Genomic DNA, 10,070 nt, shown 5'->3' on the forward strand with positions numbered 1-10,070 from the left:
GGACACTGCATATGATCAAGGGATCAATGCAAGAAATATAACAATGGTAAATTTATATGCACCAAGATAGGAGCACCTCAATACATAAGGCAAATGTTATCAGACATAAAAGGAGACATTGACGGTAACACAGTAATAGTGGGGGAGTTTGAGTCCCCAGTTACGCCAACGGACAGATCATCCATTGACAGAAAATTAATAAGGAAACACAGGCCTTAAATCACACATTAGTCCAGACGGACTTAACTGATATTTATAGAGCATTCCATCTGAAAGCGGCAGAATACCCATTCTTTTTTTTTTTTTTTTTTTTTTTGCGGTACGTGGGCCTCTCACTGTTGCGGCCTCTCCCACTGCGGAGCACAGGCTCCGGACACGCAGGCCCAGCGGCCACGGTTCATGGGCCCAGCCGCTCTGCGGCACGTGGGATCCTCCCAGACCAGGGCATGAATCCGTGTCCCCTGCATCGGCAGGCGGACCTCTCAACCACTGCGCCACCAGGGAGCCCAGAACACACATTCTTTTCAGGTGTTCATGCAACTTTCTCCAGGATAGATCACATGCTGGGTCACAAAGCAAGCCTCGGTAAATTTTAGAAAACAAATCATATCAAGCATCCTTTCCAACCACAATGCTGTGATATTAGAAATCAACTACAAGAAATAAACTGCAAAAAACACAAACATCTGGAAGCTAAACAATATGCTATTAAACAACCAATGGATCATTGAGGACATCAAAGAGGAAATCAAAAAATACCTACAGACAAATGAAAGTGAAAACACGATGATCCAAAACCTAAGGACACAGCAAAACAGTTCTCAGAGGGAAGTTTATAGCAATACAAACTTACCTCAGGAAACAAGAGACGTCTTAAATAAATAACCTTACACCTAAAGCAGCTTACAGAGAGAAGAACAAACAAAACTCAAAGTTAGTAAAAGGAAAGAAATCATAAAGATCGGAGCAGAACTAAATGAAATAGATACTAAAAAAACAATAGAAAAGTTCAGTGAAACTAAAACCCGGTTCTTGGAAAAGATAAAGAAAATTGATAACCCTTTAGCCAGACTCATCAAGAAAAAAAGGGAGATCAATCAATCAAATCAAAATCAAATTAATAAAGTCAGAAATGAAAAAGGAGAAGTTACAACCGACACCACAGAAATACAAGGCCCATAAGAGACTACTACAAGCAACTATATGCCAATAAAATGGACAACCAAGAAGAAATGGACAAATTCTTAGAAAGGTATAATCTCCCAAGACTGAACTGGAAGAAATAGAAAATATTGAACAGACCAATTACGAGAACTGAAATTGGATCACTAATTTAAAAATTCCCAGCAACAAAAGTCCAGGACCAGATGGCTTCACAGGTAAATTCTACCATTTAGAGGCACCATAACACCTATCCTTCTGAAACTATTCCAAAAACTTGCAGAGGAAGGAACACTTCCAAACTCACTTTCTGAGGCTACCATCATCCTGGAACCAGACAAAGATAGCACCAAAAAAGAAAATTACAGGTCAATATCACTGATGAACACAGATGCAAAAATCCTCAACAAAAGACTAGCAAACAGAATCCAACAGCACACTAAAAGGATCATACACACGATCAAGTGGGATTTATCCCAGGCATGCAAGGATTCTTCAATATCTTCAAATCAATCAGTGTGCTATACCACATCAAAAAATTGAAGAATAAAAACCATATGATCATCTCAATAGATGCAGGAAAAGCTTTCGATAAAATTCAACATCCATGTATGATAAAAACTCTTCAGAAAGTGGGCATAAAGGGAAGCTACCTCAACATAATAAAGGCCATATATGACAAACCCACAGCTAACATCATACTCAATGGTAAAAAGCTGAAAGCATTTCCTCTAAGATCCAGTCTTAAATGTAAGACCGATACTAGAAAAGTCCTAGATGAAATATAGGGAGGACAACTCAGACATAAATTGCAGCAATATTTTTTGTTCTGTCTCCTAGAGTAAAGGAAATAAAAATAAACAAATGGGACATAATTAAACTTAAAAGATTTTGCACAGCAAAGGAAAACCATAAATAAAACAAAAAGACAACCTACAAAATGGGAGAAAATATTTGCAAAGTACAAGCAGCTAATACAACTCAATATAAAAAAAAAACAAAGAACACAATCAAAAAATGGCAGAGGATCTAGACATTTCTCCGAAGAAGAAATACAGATGGCCAACAGGCACATGAAAAGATGCTCAACATCACGAGTTATCAGAGAAATCAATCAAAACTACAATGAGGTATCACCTCACATCAGTCAGAATGTCTATCATCAAAAAATCTACAAATAATAAATGCTTGAGGGGGTGTGGAGGTAAAAGAACCCCTCCTACACAGTTGGTGGAAATGTAAATTGGTACAGCCACTATGGAGAACAATATGGAGGTTCCTTAAAAAACTAAAATAGAGTTACCGTATGATCCTGCAATACCCCTCCTGGGCATATATCTGGAGGAAAACTCTAATTTGAAAAGATACATGCACCCCAGTGTTCATTGCAGCACTATTTACAACAGCCAAGACGTGGAAGCAACCTAGATGTCCATCGACAGATGAATGGATAAAGATGTGGTATTTATGTATGCGATGGAGTATTACTCAGCCATGAAAAAGAATGAAATAATGCCATTTGCATTATTTCATGGGTGGACCTAGAGATTATCATACTAAGTGAAGTAAGCCAGACAGAGAAAGAGAAATATCATAGGATATCACTTATATGTGGAATCTAAAAAGAAAGAGAGAGAGATACAAATGAAACTTATTTACAAACCAGAAAGAGTCTCACAGACATAGAAAACAAATTTATGGTTACCAAAGGGGGAGGGATGTGGAGGGATAAATTAGGAGTTTGGGATTAGCAGATACAAACTACTATACGTAAAAGACATAAACAACAAGGTCTTACTGTAGAGCACAGGGAACTATATTCAGTATCTTGTAATAAACTATAATAGAAAAGAAAAAAAAAGAATTTCTGGATGTGCTTGGGGGAGGGTGGGCAGGGGCTTTCCCAAGAGTCTGTTACAAGTCAGGGCCCCAGGGGGACTCTTCCCCATGGCTTGTGGGGAGCTGACCACTTCCCCCCCCGGGCCCAGCCAGCTTCCTCCAAATTCTACGGCTGGGCCGTTACCCATCAGGCCATCAGTGGCCATGACGGTGATGTTTATTGGTCAATTCGATGCGGTGCTGGCCCCTGGCCTGAAGCCTCACAGCACAGACGCAAAGAAAACCCAAAAGAAAATCTGCCAGTGTGGGAAATTCAAGTTTCCTCAGGCCCTCGTCGGCCTGGTCTCTGAGGTTTCTGCCTGTCTGTTGGTCTTTGTCTAAGCCTCTCGGTCTTTTTCTCACACCTCTTTCTACTTCGTCTCTAACGTGTTCTCCCTCTCCTGTTTCTCTGACGCTTTTCTCCTGCCTCTTCCTCGCTGCATCTCATGCTCTCCAATCTTCCGTCACCCTCTGTCTCTGGTTCTCGCCTCTGCCTCTTTTTCTCTTTCTCTCGCAGCCCCCTCTGCCTCCCTTCCCCCTTTGCCCCTGTCCTTCCTCTTCTCCATGCCTGCTTTCCTCTCGCTCCCCTTCTCCTCTTCCTCCCTCCTTCCTCCCGTATCCCTGCCCCCTCTCCCCAGAAGCTCCGGTGCAGAGACCCAGCCGGCCTCTCTGAGAGACAAGGCTCCCCAGGGGCCCAGCAGGAAATGCAGTTTCCCCTCTGACCCTGTCAGCTGGCCTGGGGGGATGCAGCATGCCTCCCTCCCACTCCACTCAGGCAGCCTGTACAGGCTCCCGGGGCTCAGGAGGGAGGATCTCACTTTTGAGGGGCTCTGAGGACCGCCTTTCCCAGGAGGGTGGAGAGCAGGGAGCTGGGCTGGGGCCGGGGGAGGAGGGGAGGAGAAGCCCAAGTTCACTGAGCACCTCCTGGGTGTTGGCACTGCAACAGGGCCTGGGGGCGGGGGGAGCATCAATGGCTACAGTCCCTTTCCAGAAAGGCAGAAGGACCCATAAGGGCAAGGAACTGGGGGGCGGGGTGGCACGAACCAAAGCCTGGGAGCAAAGAGCAGTCTCTACAGAGCTAGGGCTTCCGGGCCAGCCAGGGGGGGAAGAACCACCCGCACGGATTTGCACTGCTCTTAATATATTTTTACATCCGCTGGATGACCCTTAGGAGAGGCGGTGTGGTGGTTAGAAAAACGTCCAGGGGTCAGAGTCAGAGGTCTGGCTTCCGATTCAATTTCCACCTTGCTGCCTGCATGACCTTGGACATGTCCCATGACCTCTCCCAGCCTGTTTCTTCATGTATGAAGTAGGTGCAAAAGACCTGCTCACTGCAGTGTTACAGAGTAGATGGGGGGATTAAAGGAGGGGTTATTGGACAGAGCTCAGAGCCCTGACCCTTGAACCTCGGCCCCGTAGCCACCTCTTCTTTGCCTCCTGGGTACCCTCTGTCCAACTGTGGTGACAGGGGCGTGAAATCCCTGCAAAATGTCAAGTTTGTATTTAGTGTCTTTTATAGGCTCTGCTCTGCACCTGCCCCCCTTCCTGATCTCCTAGTTTCATAGAGATCTTTTTTAAAAATTTATTTTATTGAAGTACAGTGATTTACAATGTTGTGTTAATTTCTGCCATACAGCAAAGTGACTGTTTTATATATGTAGATATTCATACATATATTCTTTTTCGTACTCTTTTTCCATTATGGTTTATCACAGGATAGTGAACACAGTTCTCTGTGCTGTACAGTAGGACCTTGTTCTTTATCCATTCTCTGTATCACAGTTTGCATCTGCTAATCCCAACCTCCCCCTCCATCCCTCCCCCACCCCACCTCCCCCTCCCCTTGACAACCACAAGTCTGTTCTCACAGAGATCTTTTGTAGAGGAGTGGTCCCAGCACAAGCAGCATCAGAACCACCTGGGAACTTGTTAGTTAGTTAGTTAGTTAGTTAGGCCCCTCCCCGGACTAACTAAAGCAGAAACTCTGGGGTAGGGACCCTAGGTTCTAAGGAGCCCTGCAGGGGCTTCCAATGTTCAGTCAATTTGAGAACCCTGGGATGGAGCATCTTCTCGAGGACCCCCACCTGCAAGGTAGATACGGTAATAGTATCTCCGTGGCACAGGTGAGGTTGTGAGGCTCAGGGAGGTGACTGGCTCACCCAAGGCCACGCAGGTAAGAGGTGGTAGAGCTCAAATTGGAACCCGAGAAAAGTCAGTGCTCTTTCCACGTCGCCCTGCACCTCCACCCCTGGACACTTCACATGGCCCAGGGCACAGGTGCTTCCAGGGAAGTTCCACCCAGCCCCTCCCAGGGCACAGCCCTGCCCAGGGACCTCTCCCTCTTCACCTGCCATGTGTCACTTGGTGCAGGGCCCTGCATTCGGCTCCAGTCTCAGGGTCCTGATAACTAATTTACACTCAAGTAGAAATGGCTGATAATTCCTTCAGGGGTGCCTGCTGCTTTTTAGGGGCTGTTCATGGTAACCAGGAAGAAAGAGAGCTCATGGCAGGGTTCCAGCCTCCTTGTCAGGAACGCGTGTGTGTTTTTGTGGGAGGGCTGTGGACCTCCAAGCACAGGCAGAATGGTGTCAATGGTGTTGTGGAAACAGTACAGGCCCTGCCACAGCTGGGTCATCCCTGCCTAAGAGCCTGGGGCAAGCCACTTCATTTCCCTAAACCTTCATTTGCTTACCTGTAAACAGGCAGGATTCCTACATCTGGTTCCCTTAGGAGGGTCCATAAGATAGGGCTTTATCAGGTGGCCCTCCCCTCCCCGGATTGCCCTGGCAGGCTGCTGTGAGCAGAGCCCAACCAAGGCAGAGTCACCCCATGTTATAATGTAGGCAGGTCCCTTTCTGGGACAGCACTTAGTGCCACCCATCTGCGCCACCTGCCAAAGGACTGCCCAGGGTCTGAGTGCCTGGCAATCCCTGCTTCTGGAAGCCTTTTGTGTTGCTGGTCTGAGCTCCAGGCGAGCCCTGGGCTGGGAGTCAGGGCCCTTAATGTCTGCAGGGAGATGTCATCAGGGAAGGCTTCCTGGAGGAGGTGGTACCGCAAAAGAAAAGTACTCAGAAGTACCTCCCTGCAGACATACATATAGAATGACCCCCCCACCCCACCCCCACACTTCTTTCCTTGCTCTAGTAATCCCCCCCCTTTCAGATCTGTCGGGAGGTTTTCATTGCTCCTAGCACAGTGCCTGGCACACGCAATAAATGGGGGTTGAATTCATTTGAATTCCAGTCAATCAGGAGAGGTAAGAGAAAGAGAGATGAAAGGGGTACCAGCGGCTTTACAGAGATGGGGGCCACAGCTGGAAGGGGCTCTTTTCCAGGAAGGCCTGCAGATGGCCAACAGCTGGCCGAGGGTGTCTGTGACTCACCCCACTCCCACAGGCTGGTGGATGCTGCAGTCAGGCTGAGACAGGAGTCAAAGGCCTAAAGGAATTTTGATAAGGACAACACAAGCCCTGGAGTATTTCCAGAATGCAGGAGGTTAAGCGTGCGGGGAGCTGGGTCAGGACAAAGCTGGGTCAGGGCAAAACTGCCTGATTATGTTACTTATTTAATTTGTTTGCCTGGATAAAATATTCATGTGGTACAAAATTCAAAAGGTACAAAGAAGGCACCATGAAAAGTCTCCCACTCTCCCATTCCTGCCACCCAGGCCCGCTCCCCAGAGGCAGCCTGTGTTTCCAGTTGCTTCTACAGACATCCTTCCTCTCCTTTTCTCCACTTTTTTTTTTTTTTTTTTTTTTTTTTTTGCTGTACACGGGCCTCTCACTGTTGTGGCCTCTCCCGTTGCGGAGCACAGGCTCCGGACGCGCAGGCTCAGCGGCCATGGCTCATGGGCCCAGCCACTCTGCAGCATGTGGGATCTTCCCGGACCGGGGCACGAACCCGTGTCCCCTGCATTGGCAAGTGGACTCTCAACCACTGTGCCACCAGGGCAGCCCTGTGCCATTTTTCAGATGAGAAAACTGAATGCTTGTGACAAACCCTCTGCCTGAGACTACTTTCAGTGTACAAGGGCCCAAAGTAGGAACAAACTTCCGGTCCCTGTGCCCCACAAGATGAAGGTCAAACCCACACGGGTTCCTCCCTTGACCTTTTTTTTTTTTTTTTTTTTTGCTGTACGCGGGCCTCTCTCTGTTGTGGCCTCTCCCGCTGCGGAGCACAGGCTCCGGACACACAGGCTCAGCAGCTATGGCTCACGGGCCCAGCCGCTCTGTGGCATGTGGGATCTTTCCGGACGGGGGCAAGAACCCGTGTCCCCTGCATCGGCAGGCGGACTCTCAACCACTGCGCCACCAGGGAAGCCCCCTCCCTTGACCTTTGATGCTCATCGTGACCCTGCCTCAGCCCACCTGTCCCAGCTCATCTCCTGATGTTCTGGCCGCCACCCTAACAGGCCACCCCCTTCCTTGCCTCCACACTTCCCTGCTGGGACACTTTGGGTCAAGGGGAAAAAGTCAGGTAGAAGAACTAGGTCCAAATATCCGTTCTGTTACCTGCTGTGTGACCTTGGGCAAGTCACTTCACTCCTCTGAGTCTCCCTTTCCTCAGCTGTAAAGTGAAGAAAGGTCTAAAGCCCAAGTCTCAGCCTAGCGCCTGCCTGCCACACTATAGACTAATTAATGTGCGATATTTGAAGGAAGGAAGGAAGAGGGGTATTTATTGTGCCCCCAACATGACACTGAGGAAGACACTGTGGATAGTGTGGTGAACACGCTGCTTTGCTGGAGATTTTTCTCGAATGGGCTGCGGATGTGGTTAATGGCAGCAGGCGGTGAAGTAACTGGGGCTTTGCAACCGCGGGCAGGATTCGCCTCCGCCCCCGCAGCGGAGCCGATGACCCGGGGCCAGGAATGAGGGTGGGGAATTACCCTAATGTGACAGCAGAGGAAAGGAGACCTTCCCAATCCTCCCTCCCTCACCTCCCACCCCATTCACTCAGCTGCAAGTGGTGGGAGCCCGAATTCTCCTTTTACAGGCCACCCTGGCTCTGCCTTGCGTCCCTAGCACTTAGCAGTTGGAGGAGGCGGGGCTGGGGACCCTCAGAGAAGGCGGTGAAAGGAGAGGCCTTCACAGGCCTCACCCCACAGCGAGGCCCAGCCCAGCGGCCCTTGGCAGTGCCCCAGGCTCAGGTGTGCCCCTCGGCAGGGAAGGCCTGGCTGGGCCTCTCTCCTGCCACTCTCTGTGGGATGAAGGGCAGAGCAAACGCGCCCCAGTCTCGCTGGTCCCACCTGGACTCTCCACCTGCCAGCGCTTCTCAAACCAGCAGCACCTGATGTAAAAGGAGCGGGAGGGCGCGGGGAGGGGAGGAAGGAGGGGGCCGCGGCTCAAGGACTAACCAGAGGTCCCCTCGACAATTCCTTCGGGTCTCCATTGTTTTCTTCAGAAACCTTGGGAATTTTGCTTTCCACTCCCTAGTACCTCAGTGTTGGTTTTCCTAGAACCCGATTCCTTCCCCTCCTGCCACGAAGGGTGGGAATACACCTGACTGCAGAGAGGGTACCATTCCTTTCTAGCCGTGGCATCCCTCACGCCCTGGCACAGCCCCTGTCCCACAGACACCCTCCTCCCTCCATACAAGCCAGCCTTTCCTTCCTCTCTTCCCAGATCTTACCCCGCACCGCGTCACCAAAGTCCTCTGAACCCCGACCTCCACTGTGCATCACGGTCATTTGTTTCTCTGGCTGCCTCGGCCTCCACAGTGGCCTCCCGCGAGGGCGGGGCCGCAGACTGCCTCTCATTGTGCCCCCCCCCCCCCCCCCCCGCCCTCAGCACAGGCCTAGCCCTTAGGTGGATCATGCGGGGGAGGGATGAGAGAATGAATGAATGAATGAATGGGAAGGGTGGCGGCCTCTCCGGGGCTGTGGTCGGCCTCCCAGAGGTGTTCCCATCCTAATCCAAAAACCTGCAATTATGCTGCCTTATAAGGCAAAAGGAACCTTGCGGGTGTGTTTAAGTTAAAGATGCAGCGATGGGAAGAAATTCCGCTGTGGACCACAGCTTCAGCCTGGGCCTGAACGTTCTGCAGGCCCTTCCTGATGGCCTGGCTTGCCGATTTCAGACCCGTCTGGACAGCTCCCACAGCTGCAGGACCCAGGTCCTTACCATAGGTCCATCCATCACTCAGTACTGTCCACTGAAATAGAGCACACCCTGAAAGGTGAGAATTATGTTATATTCTGTGACCTTACTGAGACCACAGCCCGGGAGGCAGCCTCTCCGGTAGCTCTGAGGGACTATTGCAAAGAAGTAAAGGAGGAGCCAGGATATAGGAGTTTTTGCTGAAAACAAATGAACAACAAACGAACAACAGAAAACACATGTAGTCGAACATCAAAAGATTACTGCTAACCAGAAACTTACGGTTTCCAAAGGGGAAGGGGCATGGAGGGATAGGCTAGGAGTTTGGGATTAACATATACCCACTACTATATATAAAATAAAAATCAACAAGGACCTACAGTATAGCACAGGGAACTGTACTCAGTATTTTGTAATAAACTATAAGGGAAAAGAATCTGAAAAAGAATATATATATATATTCTTTTTATATACGTAAATGAATCACTGTGCTGTATATCTGAAACACTATATATATATATATATATATATATATAAAATATTTTTTTATTTGTTTGCACCAGGTCTTAGTTGTGGCATACATGTGGGATCTAGTTCCATGACCAGGGATCGAACCCAGGCCCCCTGCATTGGGGAGCACTGCGGCACCAGGGAAGTCCCACTGACACAATGTTGTAAATCAACTCTAATAAAAAAAATCCATGAACACAAAAGCCAGAAATTTCTGTGTTTGCTTTCTGTCTGTGGTCCCCTTGGGATGATGGAGGCCTTTGGTGAAATGCTCCTAGGGGCAACATGGAGGGATAAAGAAATATAAGAGCAAGAGAGATCACACCTGATGGTATGTCACAGCGTCTCCCATCTATACACTAACAACAGGCATTTAGAGAGACAGAGGATGAGGTCAGGGCTGGGTCAATAAACTTGGCTCCCTGA

Source organism: Phocoena sinus, chromosome 10 (genome assembly GCF_008692025.1).
Source record: "Phocoena sinus isolate mPhoSin1 chromosome 10, mPhoSin1.pri, whole genome shotgun sequence".
NCBI lineage: Eukaryota > Metazoa > Chordata > Mammalia > Artiodactyla > Phocoenidae > Phocoena > Phocoena sinus.